Genomic DNA, 19289 nt, shown 5'->3' with positions numbered 1-19289 from the left:
GGATTCGATATGCCTACTCATTACTCGTCAATTATCAATTTGGGGGGGAGGGGGGTTTGGAGAGCGGCGGTCTGGACAACCTTATTCGATAAAAGTCCAAGTCAAAAATAGAATCAAAGAATGTATGGGTCGCAATAACACACACAAAAGAAGGAGTTACTCAGCTTTTTTACCATCTTGAGAAAAATGGTCCATCTTTCAGATGCTGTAGCTCGCTCCTTATTGGTCGTAGAAGAAAAAGAAATTTGTAGCGAATTTAATGCTCTACAACTTTGTATAGGGACTGTTTTTCGCTAGAACCACTCCTTTTAGAGATATTGCTAAAAAACCGAAAAATGTCTTACTCTATATACCTATTAGAACGAAATAAAAAAATAAAATCTTCTACCCCACCTTTTGTAAGGTGAACCCCTTTTTTGGTCTCTGGGAACTGGACTATACGTTTCCGAGATACGAGATATTCAAAGTTTAAATTTAAATTTTTATTTTCGCAATAATTTTTTATGTTTTCACAATTTCTCTTTGAAAATTGGAAATTTTACGTTTTTTGGCATGAGAAATTATAATTTGCACTCTAATATAACATTGCTAATAAAGGGCGCTAGTTACACTTGTTTGTGTTAATTAAATCAAAGTAACATTTTTTTTTGGCTAAACTTACAACTAAAATAATAAAAAAAAACTAAAAAGCGTTAAATTCTACAAAAAAAGTTATTCTTTGATTCGTGTAACTAAATCGGTTATCCAGTTATTTGCTTCTAAAAAGTTCAATAAATTTTAATTTTTTTCATAAAAAAATTTTATTATTCTTTAAATATGTAACAATAACAAATTTGTAAACAAAAATAAAAAACTCAAAATTTTAATTTGTGTATGAAGAATCCAGATATCAGTACTCGCCGATTAAGTCTGCAAACAGGTATAAGCCAATCATCTATTTTTAGAATACTGAAGAGGGAAAAATTGCATCCAAATGATTACACTCCTGTTCAGAATTTATTACCTCAAGATTTACCTAAGCGTCTACAATTTGCCCATTTTTTGCAAGATAAACAAAATGCTAATCCAGATTTTCTGGATACAATTCTTTTTACTGATGAGGCAACATTTACCAGACGAGTAATATTTAATTATAAAAATAATCATTTGTGGGATTCTGAAAATCCACATGCTATGAGGGAAACACATTTTCAGCATGAGTTTAAGGTTAACATTTGTTGTGGTGTAATATGTGGGTATTTAATAGGTCCTTTTGAACTGCCTACCAATTTAAATGGGTCTCTTTATTTAGATTGTCTTCAAGAACATTTACACGAATTACTAGAGGATATACCTCTCGCTTTAAGACAAAATATGTGGGTTTTGCACGACGGAGCACCACCACATTATTCTTTACAAGTTAGTCAATACTTAAACGAACAGTTTCCGCATTGATGGATTGGTCGTGGAAGTGAGTTTGCTTGGCCACCAAGAGGCCCTGATTTAAATCCTTTGGATTTTTCAATTTGGTAGTAAATGAAGGCATTAGTTTACAAAAAAATAATTACTTCCCTTCCACAACTGTTACGGAAAATAGTAAAAGCCGCGGATGTAATTAAAAATAATAGACAAGGATTATTTGATTTAAGAGATCTTTACGAAAGTGTATTGAAGTAAATGGTGGGCATTTTGAGCATTTGCTTTGAGGTTTTTTATTTTTGTTATTGTAACATATTTAGGGAATAATAAAATTTTTTTATGAAAAAATTAAAATTTATTCAACTTTTTAGAAGCAAATAACTCGATAACCGATTGAGTTACACGAATCAAAGAAGAGTAACTTTTTTTTGTAGAATTTAACGCTTTTTAATATTTTCTTATTATTTTAGTTGTGAGTTTTCAAAGAGAAATTGTGAAAACATAAAAAATTATTGCTAAAATCAAAATTTAAATTTGAACTTTGATCACACCGTATCTCGGAAACTAGCAATATTTGCATAAGGCATGTTGAGCAGAGTCATCATATTTTGAGGTCTAGAATTTACAGTTCAGAGATTGGACATTCTTAATCAATCACCCTGTATATACGTATAATGTATTTGTAATGTTTGTGTGTAGTAGGTACGTAGTAAAAAAATGTTATAAATATTCCTGCCTCATAGAGCAGATTTTTTTCCATTTAATTTCCATTTCTTGTTTAAAATGAATTTTTAAATAAATTATATATATAATAAAACTATATTCATATAACAAATAGGCACGTGGTTACTTACTTTTCTGACTCTGGCAATAATTAATATCGATTCACTTTTCTTTTCGAAAGTTTGCACATCGTAACTGAATGAACGCGTTGAACTCAATATGGAATATGCAAGTTTTTACAAGTAACAGTTGCCGAGCATCTAAAAGTATTATCTGCCTATATTTATAGGATAAGTCAAGCCAAAATTTCAGTTCTTCACCATCAAAACCAAATAAATTTGCATGGACCCCCGCTTACGATTGTGTTCACCCATTTTTTGACACGCCCAACGTAGACCCCCGTCGAGTCTCTCGTAGACCCCTAGTGGTTCACCTAGGCCACTTTGGGAATCATGGTTTTAGACTAAATTAATCTGACCCAAACTTGTTACTTTTTTCGCTTCAGTCCTAACAAAATTGCCATATTTTGTTTTTTACAATGATTGAAGAGCTAGCTCCAATCCTGCCCGAGGAGGCTCGTAGACTTTCTTAAAAAGTGGAGAAGAAAAACATAAAAACACAACTAATTTTTAGTATACTTCACTCTACGACCGTTGACGTAACAAAGAAACCTCGCTGCCCCGTCTTGCTTCCAGTCTAAATGTTGTTAAAAGTAGTTTGTGCATCTAGGGTAGATATGATTGCCATATCGCCCGAGGACGAGGAGGAAGTTTGAACCGTAGGCGTAGGCGCAGACGTTAATTTGAAATTTGAAAAAGAAGAGTTGACAGGTACTAAATGCAAATGCTGTTTTGTGTATTTCATATACATGCTAGGATGTATATGAAATCCGCCCAGTTAATCGAAATGGCCTACATTTCCCTTCTGTAAATTGTGTAGAAACTGGATAATATACATATGGCTGTAGAAAAAAATATTTATGCAGGTTTATAGTGTTTTCAACATTACAGTTAATGTAAATAAGTTGAAAATGTTTTAATACTTTTCCACCCTGTCTCGTTAATATGAGAATCCAACATTAATTTATCCCAGTTTATAAATTATCAAATTTTCCAAAATTTTCATTCAATTAAGCTGGGGTGAACCGACCGAGACCCCGTTTGACTGTAAGCGGCCCTAGTTCTAATACGTATGAATAATGAAGTTAGTTGTCGTCATGAAGTTGATTACATAAATTCGCTGTTTCTCTTTTTGCACTCTTCCCGTTTTAAATAATAATCTCATCTCGTTCTGAAATAGATATAACATTTTTAATGTATTCAAAAAATAGTTATTAACAACAATCTTAAAATGTCTTATCATCAAATTACAATTTTTTTGCAATATTTGTTACTTTTGATGTAAAAGACAAAATGAAACATTAGAAAATCATTGGCGATTATATCCAAATTTCAAGTTGACAGACGTACTATGCATGTTGAGAAAACAAATAAACGGGAAGATCTCTTGCCGCTGTAAGAAGTTAAGAGAAAACTTTCTGAATAGAATCATTCTCAACGCCTCAACTTTTTAAAGTAGAGAAAAACTGTAAGAAGCCGGAACCTCTAATAAAAAAGTACAGAAAAGTAAGAAACGAATTTCGATTCTAAATTAACTTTGCTAATAGAGGGCTAGTTAAACTTTGTTCTTTTAGTAAATCGAAGTATATTTTTGCCTAGGTGTAACTATGGTTCAAATATAGTCTATTTTTATTTACAAGAGAGTAATAAAACCAAATTAGTATTCCAAACCTTAGTACGGTTATTTTAAATATTGTTACAAAATAATCTTTATATTTTCTGGAATTTCATGAATGTACCTAAGCTTATAAATCGGACCGTCAACATTTAATGAAAAAACATTTGTTTTAAATAATGTACAAACATTTATATAAAAGTGTTGATGACACAGGGGAATTAAGTAGTAATACGCTTGGTGTTAGAAAATCAACTATTTACAGAGATTAAAGAAGAGAAATGTGGTTTAAAACAGCACGTAAAACTACATGAAACCCAAAATTTCAAATAGAAAATTATTTGAAAGAAAAGCTTCGAAGGAAAGTACATTTTTTAGAAAAGAATTTCTGATAGTAGACTATCTTATTGCCACGGGTTGAGATGATAAGGATTACCATGAATTTAGTCGAAGTACACTAAGAAAAATTTTACAATGAAATAGGTTTTTGCTAGGAAAAGTATTCCAGAAAGTCTATTTAAATAAAAACAAATGATATTGGTAGTATGAAGAAGAACTTACCTAAGGAATGAGAAACCAAAGAAATATATTAGAGTAGATGAAACATGGATCAATGAGGAACATAACAAGAAAATAACAAGATGAAACTGCTACAAGACGTTGACATGCTTTTTTAAATAATTTATCTACTGTTTTAAATCCACCAACAAGAAAAAGGAGGAGACTGATAATAGTACACATCAGCAGTCTAAATGATTTTGAAAAATGTGGTTTAATGACTTATGAATATACTTGTATCGCTGACTACCTTGAGGATATGTTTTTAAAGAATGATTCGAACAAATAATAGATCTTTTAAATATATATAATAGTAATGGATAATGCAAGTTATCACCCGATACTTTTAGAAACATTGCCCACAACCAAGTGGTTAAAAAAATATTTACAGAATTGGCTAATTTCAAAGAATATTAGGATACATCCCGGTTCCGGGATTCTTTGTGTTTCCTTCATAAACAGAAATTCAAAAAATATGAAATTGATGAAATTGCAGAAATTCTTGGAATAACACCACATCATTGCGAGCTAAATCCGATTGATCAGGTATGGGAACAGAAAAAGGGAGAAGTTTCAAGAAAAAACAATTCTTTTAAAATAAGCGCTGTTAAATAGTTGTTTTTAAAGACTATGAATAATGTGGAGACTAAAAACTGGAAAAAGGCAGATATTCATACGATTAAAGAAGAAGAGAAAATGTGGAAGTTGGACAATGTAACTGATGAAATGATCAAGCCACTCATTGTGAATATTGGTTGCAGCAGTTTATCGTATGATTCAGATTCTGAATTAGCTCTATTGGATTGTTTAAAAATCAAAATTTAAGCCCTTATACCTATATAACTAGCATGACACAATGTTCTTCATATCTTGTAGGAAAATTATTTTAGAAAAAATTCCACTTTTTTACCTTCCGATGTTTGGAAGTTATAAGCAGGTTAATTTAGTGAAAATACAAGTGTACACCCGATATATTCATTATATTTATATAAATATTATTTCAGACGAAAATACTCGAGGTATATATAACTTGTACAATTATTTTAACTTTCCGCAAAAAGAAGTGCTTCACCTATGGACTACAAATACTTCATCATTTTATTACTCTTGCATTGTTAAAAATAGACTATAATGAGAAGATATGAAGTACCCTTAATTATTCATAGAAAAATCACTTTGTTTGGTTCCTATATCTCGACATCTCAGATGAATTTTAATGAAATTTGTAATGCTCAAGAATTCACAGTAAAATGAATGATCATAAGAGAAATTGTATTATATCAGACATTTATCTAGGAATGAAAGGAAATAAGCTGGCATTCTAAAAGATGTCTTATAAAATGTTCACATCCTTAGATGTGCAAGAGAGAAAAAAATCAGTTTTTTTGCAAATAAACCGTTTTCTATGATTTTAATACTATTCATATTTATTATAAATATCGTAGGAATTAATAACCTCTATAGCTTTTGTCTAAAACATTTTTATATATGAAAGAATGGTACTTAAACCAAACGGACATTAATCTTTTCGTTGACATCATTTTTGTGAAGAATTTTCAGCCTTTTTCCATTACTCTTGCATACAGTTTCCAGCTGTGCTTAGTGAGAGAGAGATAGAGAGATTCGTTGGAAAATTTTTACGTAGGATAAAGGAAATTTTTTATAGGACAATTTGTTGGATTTGGTCCTGATATAGGAGTTGCTTCTCTGCGGGGCTGAGGTTGTGAAGGTTGCGTGGGGTTGTGCTTGCTGTATTTGCTGGAAAGGAAGAATAGCGAACGACCATTGGCCAGAAGAAAACGAAAAGAGAGCACTCTCACGGCTCTTCTCGATTTGGGAATATGTTTTTTTTTATTTTTTTTTTCTTTTTTGAAATTTTTTGGTTTTAATATTTTTTTCTTAATTTAAATGGAGGGCGGTCGAGTAGAGCTGCTGCCGCATTATTCCTATTCGTCGGCCATTCGACTGGAGACCGGTTCACCAGATTACAAGGAAACCGCAGAAAATCTGCAGCACCGACGATCCTGTGCTTAGTAGTATAATACCGTATTCCCTTGGGTCTCAATTCTTATATATAGGAAAAAATATGTCAGTGTCCCAGTCTTCTGGTACCACCCCTATTCTTTGTATCCCATTCTTCATAGGGTTTTAGGTATTTTATCTTAAAATCACTTCCTGCACTTAGTATGTCCAATGTTATGCAATCTTTCCATGGTGCGTTTCCTACCATTTTTATCGCATCTGTTATCTATTATATATTGTTTGTTTTCTTGTCCCTCTGGGTTATCCAATATTGTTTCTGGTTTACTTTCACCTTCTGTTATTTATTCTTCTTGTTCCAAAAATTGTTAGAAATATCATCTCTATCTTCCCATGATTTCTTTTTCTTCTATTACAATTTGTCGATCTTCGACTTTTACGTTCTGTAAGGTTATCACTATTTTTTCTTGCATTTTCCACTCCTCATAGATTTTCTTCATTTTTCCCCTCAGTGCATGATTTCATGATTGTTGTTTTCCTTCTCTTGTAATTTCCTCGACTTCCGATTTTCATTTTATGTATTGTTCTTGTATATTGGCAAATCTTCCATTTCTTTTGTTTCTTCTTTTCACTCTTTCCTTCCACCAATGTGTTCTCTGTTCGTAACTTTTGTTATACCGCATTCTTTTTCTGCTGGATTTAATATTGCCTTTTTGTCTTGTTTTTGTAGTTGTTAGGTTTTCATTTTGGTATTACTGATACCAAACTTGGTTTGTTCCTCTTCAAATATGTAATTTCTCATCTTTTTATTTACTATTTTTCTATATTCTTAATGTTTTCTTTTTTCCATTCTATTACCGTTAAGAAATTATCACTTTCAATGAAGAATTTAGTGACTTATCACATAACAACCCACATTGATTGTACAATATGTACAATGTAATTGATTTTATATATATTTACGTTATTGTTAATGCTTGGACCCATAGGACGATAGCCAGAGATGATCGTCAACCTAGAAACTCTAGTCTATATACCTCTTTCTGATGCCACTTCGGCCTACGCCAATAATAATAATTCATCTAAATTTCTACGCCCGTCAAAAACACAAGACCCGCCAATAGTTCCCGTTCAGACGGGAAGTTCACTAGTTGGCTCAAAATCAGCAGTCTTTAATTTATATTTTAATGATTTTAAATTTCCTCGGTGAAATTCCAAAATAGGCAAATGGAGACCACGGAAAACTTTGTAGCCATCATCAAAAGAGATGTTGGGGTAGGATAGTTATTCATTCATTGATAAGTAGTGATGCGATTCCGTGGTCTCAGCCAGCTGACTCCACGCAACGAATCATTCCTTTGGTTGACTTCAAGGCCTTTATCTTCCTACTCTTTGGAATTTCGTCAATTAAAAAGGATTAAAATAGAAATCAATGTGCTTAGCATCGAGAATACCTTGGATACTAACTCCATCACTGCTTGTTTTGAGTCAACTAATGAGCTAGCCGTTACCTTGTAAATGTAAAGGACCTATTGGCGATTTTTTTAAGCGCTTCTGAAGTATATTATTAGCGGAATGGGTAATAAATGTAAGGAGATCAGTTTTTCGGGGGGTTTTATAGGAAATGTTATTATTTTCTCTGTTTCCGTATATTGATAATTTCATATTATTATTTTGATTAAATTTGCCGCGTAAATAAACAAATTTTCAAACTGTTTAACTATTTTCGTAGAATTATAAAATGTTTTCTACAATTGCGTACTTGCATAGTTTGAGAAAAAAATAGTTTTAGATAGTTTATATACAACTTTTATCATAGTTTTTTTTTCAAATTCAAAATTTTGTATGTAGTTTAAACATTTCAGTAAGGCCGCCATATTGCGTGACGTCATAGGTATTAAATAAACACTGAACATATGATACAAAGTAAATACGACAGTTATTCTACAATGAGCGTTATTATTAAACTTTAATTAATCTGAAAAATGGTATATAAATCGTGTTTTGTGACAGTATGTAAAAATTTCACCACTAAAACATCTGATAAAGTTTTTTAAGATGCCAGGAAATTCGAATATACAACAAAAATGTTTTGTAAATGTTACTCGTTTTGACGATCCTGCGAGATGTAATTCTTTTTGTTGCCAGGATCATTTAAATGTAAGTAAGAATCAAATTTAACTTATTTTAATATTTTAAAGTAATTAAGTTTATTATAATTATATATTAATGTAAGAGCTTAACCTATAAATTGTTTATTCACTTTTTTCTTATATATAGAAAAATGTTTATAGGAAACTAATAAATGAAATGTATTATGACTGCACACGCTACGTTGCGGGCTACGATAACCTCGTGATCATCAAGCAGACAACTGTAACAAAGTTTTTATTGAACCTATGACGGCACAACTGAAAACCAATGAGAATCGTTTTCTCATACAGTTGAAAATTTTAAATTTTTGCGATTTTCAATTAAATATTTAGATATTATTTTTTCACTTTTAATTAAATGTTTTACTTTCTAACATTTTTTCATATCAAAAACTTATGAAAAAAAATAAATACTTTTTAAAAAATGCAAGTACCCTATTTTTTACGAGAAAAAATGAAAGAATTTTAAGTGTAAAATCTCGATTTTTGTGTGCGCTACGCCACACAATTATATGATTTAGGAAAATAATCATGATTTAAAAATATTCCTTATGGGGAAAATTTTATGTTATATTGGTTTTTTGTCGAACTACAGAAATAAAGATGAGAAATTCACCTCTCAAGTTGTATAATTGAAAAAATTAAAGATTTTAGTTTCGTAAATTTATTTCATGTACTTAAAATATTTCATATTATAGATAAAAACAAAAAAATATATACAACAAAAACAATAGAAAATAAGACGAAAATCGACTACAATTTAGTTAATATCTTTTATGTGATTGATATAATATACAAAAATAGGATATTTCAGTTTATATTTTGGATATATTCGGTTTATTCTACAATAAAAAATTTGTACTAATAATAAATGTATATTAAAAACAACGAAAAATGATTTTTGGTTGGAACCATATACGTATATTATAACACAGTCTAGCTAGATCCGATGCACATTAATTATTTCCCACATTTTAAAAACTCAAAAAAAACCTTGCTTTCGATTTATATATCCTCTTCTTGAAAAGCCTATAATATATTTTTTTCTAGCGAAACAATGATACCTTAAATAATTTATGAAATTGAAGAATCATTAATGATTTTACTTGAATCAAAATAATATCTGAAATTGAAAAGTTTATTCTAATCAATTCATAGATAAAAGTATATAAAACTTTGATGAAATGGAGCAATCTAAGAAAACAGCTGATGTACGTGAGAATAATAGCCGTGGGGTAAGCAATCAAATTTCTCGTATGTACCCGTGTTAGCTTTTCTTGATTATTTTGGTATTGTGGGTTGCTTTATATTGGTTTTATGGTGTTAAGAGGGCTCCATAGATAATCTTTACATCTATTTCAGTGAAACTAATATAGTTGAAACTCAGTATTTTTGCAATTTTTTAATCGGTCGTCTGCAAGTAAGCAAAATTTAGCACACTTGTGTCTGTTTTATATTTATATTTTTTGTGATTGTGTTTGAGTGTGCGCTGCAAAAAGATTTTATTAAGTTTATAGATAATTTCAATTTTTTATCATCATTTCATCACATTTTAAAAAAAAACAAAAGGTAAGTACTTCAACTGATTATAAGTGGCACAGACAAGATGGCTTTCAGGAGCAATTTCCTTAAGCAGAAAAATCGTTTTAAAAGTAAGGTTATGTCCCGAGTTCTTCACGATTATTCTCCATTTCATCATATCCTCACCATCATTCTCATAAAAATTTACGGTGAGGAAATGATATTTGGGTGGGTTAACTACCTTTTTTCTTGTTTGCTTTTATTAACTAACATTTATTGCTGCAATATTATTGTAAGTTGAAAAATGTCAAGAAGAAGATAAGCAGAGAAGAAGCTAAATTAAAAAAGCAAGAATATGACCGAAAGCGCAGGAAAAAAATGAAAGCTGATTTAGTAACACTTGAAAAACTTCGCCAAAAAGAAAGAAATACCTGAAAAAAAAAGAAAAAGGTTAAGTGAAACCTTTATCTGCAATGAGTGTCTGATAAAGAAGGCAAAAAAGGAAACTCTGGAAGAAACATAGTCAAACATACAGACACAGAACAGTGAAAGTACGAAAGTCTGTTAAATGAGACACTACCTCCTAGCCCAGGACCTATGCAAAATAATGATGTATTAAAAATCTGGCAGTTCATCGGAGAAGACTGCAACTCAGAAGACGTAGATGAATATTTTATGCAAAAAAGGAAAAACTGGGAGAAAAATAGTCAAACATATAGAGACAAAACAGTGAAAGTACGAAAGTCTGTTAAATGAGACACTACCTCCTAGCCCAGGACCTATACAAAATAATGATGAATTAAGAAATCTGGCAGTTAATCGGAGAAGGCTGCAACGGAGAAGACTTTATGCAAAAATATCCAGATTACAGGAAAGAGTGGAACAAAAATAATAAGAAAAGAGAGATAGAGTAAGGGATGTCAAAGGCAAAACAAAAATAATCAGACTTCACCGGAAGCTAAAGTATCTCTTAAAGAACGTCCGAGTTCCTGAAATTGTAAAGAAGAGGCTTCTTCTATTAGAAGTTATTACTAAACAGCTAACAGTAATTTGAAGAAATATAATGAAAAAAAATGGTAAAACCAGATCCTTTGAAGAAGCATAAACAACTCAGTTTATCAAAAAAGTTTTTCAATTATGATTCTTACAAAAAGAGCGTTTCTAAAAGTCAGTGCTAAATTCATGATGGTCAAAAAAGATGTTCAAGACTTTTTGGATAAGGACAAAAGTTTTCGAATGTGCCAAGAAAGAAAGATTTGATAAGGTCAAAGCGACAGGTGAAACAAAAACGTTTACTGTGCGATACCATGAAAAATTTGCACAAATTCTTGACTACAATGGAGTATAAAATAAGCTGGACAACAAGAGCAGCTGATAAAGCAGTGACTGAAGGCAAGGACATCGTAAATTTGAAATCTTTCAAAGAAATTTTGTTGGAAAGATGTTCTCCAACACAGCTAGTTGAAGTTACCACTGCCAATATCGCAGAGATAGAAGACTTAATCAAACAGTCAACCATCATTGCTGCATTTTGTGGAACCCAGAAAATTCGTCAATTTGTTTTCAATAAAGATTTCTTGGAATTTATGTTTATGTCTTTCATGTTGTGAATGCGCAGAAAAGTGTAAACATTTTTACATGGGATATTACAAATCTTTAAAACGTTGCATTGAATAATCAAAGTGTCAACAAGAAACCAAGACGCCAATAATTAAAACGAAACTCGTTTAGATCTTTGATATATATGGTTAGTGATGATATCAAGGAATAAGAATTTACTGGAAACACATAGGTGCATTCAAAATTTTCAAATCAAAATTTTTCAAAATCATCCATCATCATTCTCTCAGGGGAGACCGAGGTGAGATCTGACAGAGGGAGGGGTGTGACAAAGATGATTTGTCGGAACCAATGACCGTTAGCGAGTTGGCAACACCACGCAATTGTTTCTTGAGAGACGCGTTAGTTGACGCAGTAATTGCCAGAGGCGCATTGCAAGCGGTTGTGCGAGTATGATGTCTGCATGTAAAAAAAACGGAAGTAATTTTTTTTATCGAAATTGTTTCTATATTCTGACATATTTAATTCACACATTAGGCTATTTTTCCTTATATTGAGTGGTTTTTGAAGTTTCAAAGAGTGACATTGTCTTCCTATCTTTGCATCTTGTTTTAAAATTACAAATTATTATTCTGACCAAGTCGCTATTTTTGGCGAAAGTTGCGACATAGTGTCACTCTCCTATTTTAATTTATTTTATGGTAAGCTTATTTCAATTGATTTTAGTAATGTTTTTTTTTGTTTATATAATATGTATGTTTGTTTGTGTCAATTCTTCCAACCTAATTTTTGTGGTAAATGTTTTCGGCATTAAAATCAATCTTTTTTGTCAGCAACTTCTTTGGGCATGTGGTTTGATAATGCTTTTGATGGTTTAAATTCTTAATAACTACACACGAAAGACTGATAAAGGCATAGCTAGTGACGCTATTTATAATCACAAAAAAAAAAAACAAAAAGTATTGCATTTATGTTAGCAAAAAAATAAAAAAAATACGGCATCATGAGAAAAAATGAGAAAGCAGGAGAAGTGTGGCTCAAACTTTTTAGGCAACGACAATTTATCAATAAGATTACCATAAGCCACGAACATAGGTCGCGCAACAAGCTTTAATAAAACAAATGTGACTGATTTCTACTACACAAGTGTTTTAAGCAAATACAATCTTGAAGAAAAAGATATTTGGAACGTCGATGAGACAAGAATAACCACCATTCAATAGTCTGGCACTAATAACACAGCGTGGAGAAAAACAAGTCAGTGTGATGACATCGGTGGAAGAGGAGCCTTGGTTACTCTGACTTTTGATGGAAACGCTATAGACAATTACATACCACCCATGTTTATATTTTCACATTTTAAAAATCACGTGAGGCCTTCAAAATATTCAAGAACACTGTTGCTTCTAGATAATCATGCTTCACATACAGCTTTAAAAAATATAGATTTCTACAGAGATAATGAGATTTTATTGTTACTTTCCCCCCACACTGCACACATAAGCGGTTAGATCGTGCGATATTTGGGCCTCTAAACAAAGCAATCAATACAGCTTGTTACAATTAGATGAGATCTAATGCAAAGTCATGAGTATCTATGATATTCCATCTGTAACAAAAATCAGCATTTGATGTGGCGATCACTGCACAGAATATCAGTGCTGTTTTTGTTGCAACTGGAACATGGTCTGTAAATACATATATCTTTGAAGAAGGCGATTTTCTACCTAGTCAAATCACTGATCGTATTTTGCTCAATCCAGAACCAGAGGAATCGTCAAGTGTTCAAGAAACTATGGTCAATGTAGAAAACAGACCCCTTACTCCAAATCATACTATTGCTACAGTTCAAAATAATGAAACAAGAGCCCTTTCTCCAGTTATACTCACGGCTCAAGCCACGACATCTAGCAATCCACATTTGACAAGCAGTAACACCAATGAACCCATTGCCTCCACTCTACAGCTCGTTCTCCTCTTGTCACTTCTAATGTGTTCTCGCCAGAATCAGTAAAGCCGTTGCCGAAAGCACCACCAAGAAAATAGACAAATTCTAATGGACGCAAGATCAAATCAGCTAATCTTACAGACACAACTACTAAGGATGAAATTGCTGCCATAAAAGCCAGTAGAAAGTTGAAATGTATGAAAAAGAGTGTTTTAAATGAAGGAAAAACGACAAACGCCAAGAGGCAGACTAACAAGAAAAGTGCAGAATATGCCGAAGAAGACGCAGAAAATGCTTATTATTGCTTTTGCTGCCTTGAATTCTTTAGCAGACCAGATGAGAAGTGGGTTCAGTGCCTAGAATGTAAAGACTGGTCTCATGAAGATTGCACTGGAGGCAAGCTGCAATACATCTGTCATAACTGCTTATAAGATTAGATAAGGATTTTGGATTGATCTCGTTATGGAACCATAAATACTGATAAAAGAATTGATACTTGTTATTTCAATGTTTAATACTTCATATTACTGTTTCTTACTATTATTTTAAATAATTAATATAGTCTAAGTACATAGCTGTCACAATTAACCTTGGTACCTGTCACAACTTACTAGAGTTGTGATAGAAGGAGTAGTTTCAGTTTATGTGAATTTTCTCAGTCACCATATAATTTTAATTGACTTTGATGACTATATTCAAAAGAGTTATAATTAGGCTACATTATGGCATAACGTTTATAATTGTGGTATGTTTCTTTATTGAGATATGTTGCTCTAAGTAAAAATTGTCACAACCCTTCTCAGTCTCCCTTACCGAGGGAGAATAATGAAAGATAAATGCGTATGTTTGCTTTGTAACAAGAGTGTCTGAGTTGCAAAGGAAATTTTGCACGTCATTTCCTGACCATTAACAGTGGGATTGAGAAAAATTTCACTGAATTCAATGCCGAAAGAAGGTGATGTAGTTGAGGTCCCAACTAAATACGCAACAATAATTTTTTTAAAAATTCTGGACCAGCCAAAGACGGCCACCTAAGCGTCTCTGAGCGTTTTGAACTCCAAGGTTATCGCTCAACATCAGAAACAATATGAAGATGGATAAGTGATTGAAATTGCTTTTTTAGAAGCTAATTGAGGGCAATTACGTCACATTTTTATGATTAGTTTAAAAATACTCTCTTTAAAATATCCAAAACCGAAACTGTAACATAATAATCCCTAATTACCCAGATAAAATTAAATTTTGTATTAATTACTTTAGAAGTTCGTGTCTTCTTCATTTTTCAGTGTTAGAAAAAAATGTACACCAAAGAAATACTCTTATTTTTAATATATTAACAGATCTAGAAATTATAGTATACTAATACTAATACTGAAAAATCGTTCTTATATAATTTGATGGATTATGGATTATTTTCCGAAGCCCTCTGCTAATGAGTGTACAGCATTTCTAGGCTATTAAAAAAATTTCAGATAGGGTTTATAGACAAAAATTTTAATTCATTTATAACCAAAGATATAGAGGAAGAAAACCATGTATCTGTGCATCAAAACCTTTCAAGAAAAAAATAATGAATAAATCGGCTGGGTCTGGGAAAACACATTATAAAATTAAGATTATTTTTGATGCTTCTGACACTTCTGATTGAAACAGATAATTCTGGGAAATCTAGCATATTAATATTTATCTTTTGTCATATTATAGTCTGACTTCTATACTAAAATGAAAAAAGCATAAAACAAATATTATACTCAAGGTACAGGTGGAGATATATTTTCTGATGAGTTTATGTTGAAAAACATTGTCAAGTGGAACAAATGCTATTAATGTAAAGTTGAATATATATCGTGATGAAAGATTAAGAAAAAAATGCTCATAACAAACAAATATAGTGACATAAAGCCATAGAAAAAAAGCTAACCTAACCTTACATCGAACAAGACATGTTTTACTTCTTCAAATCTTTTGAGGAACATTACTTCACTGAGCATTGAATACATACTACTTTTTAAAAGCCAATAATATTTGACAGAAGATAATTACATCAAAATGGAAACAAATGGCACCCAATTATGATAAATACAATGTTATTGAATAAATAGTGTTGTCACTGATTCAGTCACGATCACATACTCAAAATCCCAATTGGTTAATTATTTCTAGCTTGTTACCAAATTTGGTTGAATCAGAGGTATGATTATGTTATTATAAACGTAATTAATCTATAAAACAAACTTCAAATTTGTCTGATTAGGATTAAAAACCAAATTTGTATTTCATTTTAACTAATTAATTTAGTACATGAATAAAGTAGAAGATTTTTTAGAGTTTCAGAAAGATTAAAAAATATATTTCTAACAGACAGGCAAGTAAAGATGACTTGTTGAAAGGGGGGTCATATTTTTCGAGCAAAATCACCCTAAGCTCCAAAGAACATTTTCACCTTAATGGATTTGTTAATTGCCAAAATTGCTGCTTTTAGGATTCTGAGAACCCACATGTGATTTGTCGTAAAAGAACTCATGCTCTGGTTGACACATTTTTAAATTATTTATCAACTGGAAAATTTGGTAAACTATAAGAAGTTGATAAGGGCATTTTGGATTTATAAACTGTTGTCATAATATAAACATTAAAAGGGGAAAGATCTAATTACATATTTGATAACTAAATCTAAATATTTTATACTGGTTTTATAGATATTGATAAATTTAATGATATTCAATTTATATATCAATATTATCCTAATATTCTAATAGGGTTTGCTTCAGAATTACAACTTATTTTTGTCATATTCTAGAAACAGAATTAGACAGTAATCTTCTTCAATGAATGTTCTTGCAACTGTTTAAATTTCAATTCCAAAATAATTTATAGACTCAAAAGTGATAATAAAAAAGAAAATAATTTATTAATGCACAATAAATTGAAATATATTCATATTTTAACGAGTGTAAATATCTTATTCTTTTTTTCTATCAAATTTGATCTTTGCCTATATTAAGGAAGGCAAAAATATTGATATATTAATCTATCCATATATTTTCAAAAAATAATCGATAAATATCATCGATTTTTTTTATCTTGAAGTATCGATAGTCGATATTTATTTTCAAGTATCAAATTCGATATTTTTTAAAGATTTTCATAATATTTTATACTTATTATGTTTTCCATGTACAGTCATAATATTTTACCAGCAGATTAACTGGAGAACATATTACAGAGCGAGTACTTTTTATGTCTATTCCAGATGATTACTGGTTTGAATAAAATGCAGTTTACTAACAGCTGTTTACATGATCATTTTCTGATATTACTAAAAACTTCATTTTATTAACAATATTCAAATATTTATTTTCTTAATTAATTAATAAAACTGAAAAATTAAATGTGTGTTCAAATTTTTTAACGTTCGATTAATTTGACAATTTTTTAGGTAATTGCACCTTTAAGTAAAAATATCGATAAATCAAAATATCGATATTATTTTTCTGCATAAATCGATATTGTTTAAAAATATCGATAAGATATTTATCGATATATTTTTTTCATTTGCTCATCGCTAGCCTATATGACTAATTAGTTACAGAATATTCTGGAAAATCCTAAACCTTCCAACAGTCGCGCCACTATCCCACCATCACTTTTTATGTTGTAAATACTAAGATGCGTGCTAAATTAGGTTGAACGGGCTAGTACCTTAATCCATCAAGAAGGTGTTGAGCATAAAATTTCTCCACTTTTTTATATTCATATTTTGAAATATAAAGTAAATTAAAATAACGAGCCCACATTCACTCATTTTCTACACGGCCAAAAACTGATAGAAGAAGGAAGGATAATATAATAAACCGCTTACCAAAGCCAAAATAGACAACCAAGTGTTAGACCGCTGAGGAGATTTGGAATTTTTGTTGAAAGTACGAATAAATATTGTCTTTCCAAGCAAATTTTTCAAGAAATAGACAACATTGAAATGCGGGCTTTTCCAGGACTCTCATATCTAATGAGTGCAGAGGTTCCGATTTCTGTACGTTGCATACGTTTTAATGACAAAGAAACAAGCTCAGATCAAACAAAAGTTGATAAACTAGCTCCCATTCGTTCAATATTCGATCAATTTGTAAAAAATTGTCTAAATGGTTATGATCGTTCAGCCTATACCACCATAGATGAGATACTTCCAGTATTTAGAGAGAAGTGTAGCAAATATGAGCAGAAGATTTTAGCAGTTAGTGACGCAAAAGTACTTTATACTTCAAACATGGCTGTTTAAGTAGTATCCAAATCCAAAGGGCCATATAAACTTTCCAACAAAACCTATACTTGGTCTTAAGAATGTGCAAACATCTTTCTGGTTCATACATTAATCTGACGATGGACAACTGGTTGATCTCTATTCCTTTAGTGAAAAAATTACTTCGGAATCACCAAGTAACTGTAATTGGAACAATAAAAGAAAACTGCCAATTAAATTTTAAAAACCTACTAAACGACCCATCCACACAAGTATGTTTGGCTTCACCGAGCATTTAAAAATCGTTTCATATATACCAAAGAAGAGAAAAAATGTTATATTAACATCCAGTATACATTATCATAACGATATTGACCCTGTTACTGGTGAAAAATGTAAGCTGGTAATTGTCAGTACATATAATAAGACAAAAGGGGACGTGTACTTCATATGATTGCCTCCATAACAATAAAAGATTGAATATTGCATAAATTGATTGTCAAGTTGTATACAAAGCTAAAAATTCCGATAATAATGTTTTACGTCGACGACATATATATATATATATATATATATATATATATATATATATATATATATATATATATATATATATATATATATATATTATATATATTATATATATATTATATATATTATATATATTCATTAAGGATGTCCAATCTCTGAACTGTAGATTCTAGACTTCAAAATATGATGATTCTGTTCAACATGCCTTATGCAAATATTGCTAGTTTCCAAGATACAGGGTGTTCAAAGTTTAAATTTAAATTTTGATTTTCGAAATTTTTTATGTTATCACAATTTCTCTTTGAAAATTGGCAATTACATATTTAAGAAATAATAAATTTTTTTATGAAAAAATTAAAATTTATTGTACTTTTTAGAAGCAAATAACTAGATAACCAATTGAGTTACACGATTCAAAGACGAGTAGCTTTTTTTGTAGAATTTAACGCTTTTTAATATTTTTTTATTATTTTAGTGGTAAGTTTAGCCCAAAAAAAGTTTACTTTGATTTAATTAACACAAACAAGTGTAACTAGCGCCCTCTATTAACAATGTTAAATTAGAGTGCAAATTATGATTCCTCATGCCAAAAAACGTAAAATTGCCAATTTTCAAAGAGAAATTGTGAAAACATAAAAAATTATTGCGAAAATCAAAATTTAAATTTAAACTTTGAACACCTCGTATCTCGGAAACGTATAGTCCAGTTCCCAGAGACCAAAAAAGGGGTTCACCTTACAAAAGGTGGGGTAAAAAACACCCCCTATCTCGGAAACTAGCAATATTTTCATAACAAATGTTGAGCAGAATAATCATATTTTGAGGTCTAGAATCTACATTTTAGAGATTGGACATTCTCAATGAATCACCCTGTATATATATATATATATATATATATATATATATATATATATATATATATATAGAGCTATATTTAACCCCA

The 19289-nt window shown here is 30.7% G+C and overlaps 1 protein-coding gene and 1 long non-coding RNA gene across 2 annotated transcripts in view; one reads left to right on the top strand and one right to left on the bottom strand.

Annotated features, from left to right (window-relative positions):
- The window catches only part of LOC130895024 (uncharacterized), a 721573-nt gene that overhangs the window by 624625 nt on the left and 77659 nt on the right, over nt 1-19289 (top strand). The gene's annotated exons all lie outside the window — the stretch shown is intronic.
- LOC130895034 (uncharacterized) lies at nt 9195-18397 on the bottom strand. Its single transcript, XR_009059424.1, has 2 exons — nt 10847-18397; nt 9195-10662 (listed from the first exon to the last, which is right to left on the bottom strand). It is a non-coding gene; the product is annotated as an uncharacterized LOC130895034 (long non-coding RNA).

The sequence above is a fragment of the Diorhabda carinulata genome, chromosome 6 (genome assembly GCF_026250575.1).
Source record: "Diorhabda carinulata isolate Delta chromosome 6, icDioCari1.1, whole genome shotgun sequence".
Taxonomy (NCBI): Eukaryota; Metazoa; Arthropoda; class Insecta; order Coleoptera; family Chrysomelidae; genus Diorhabda; species Diorhabda carinulata.
This window is presented reverse-complemented; position numbering and strand designations above follow the sequence as displayed.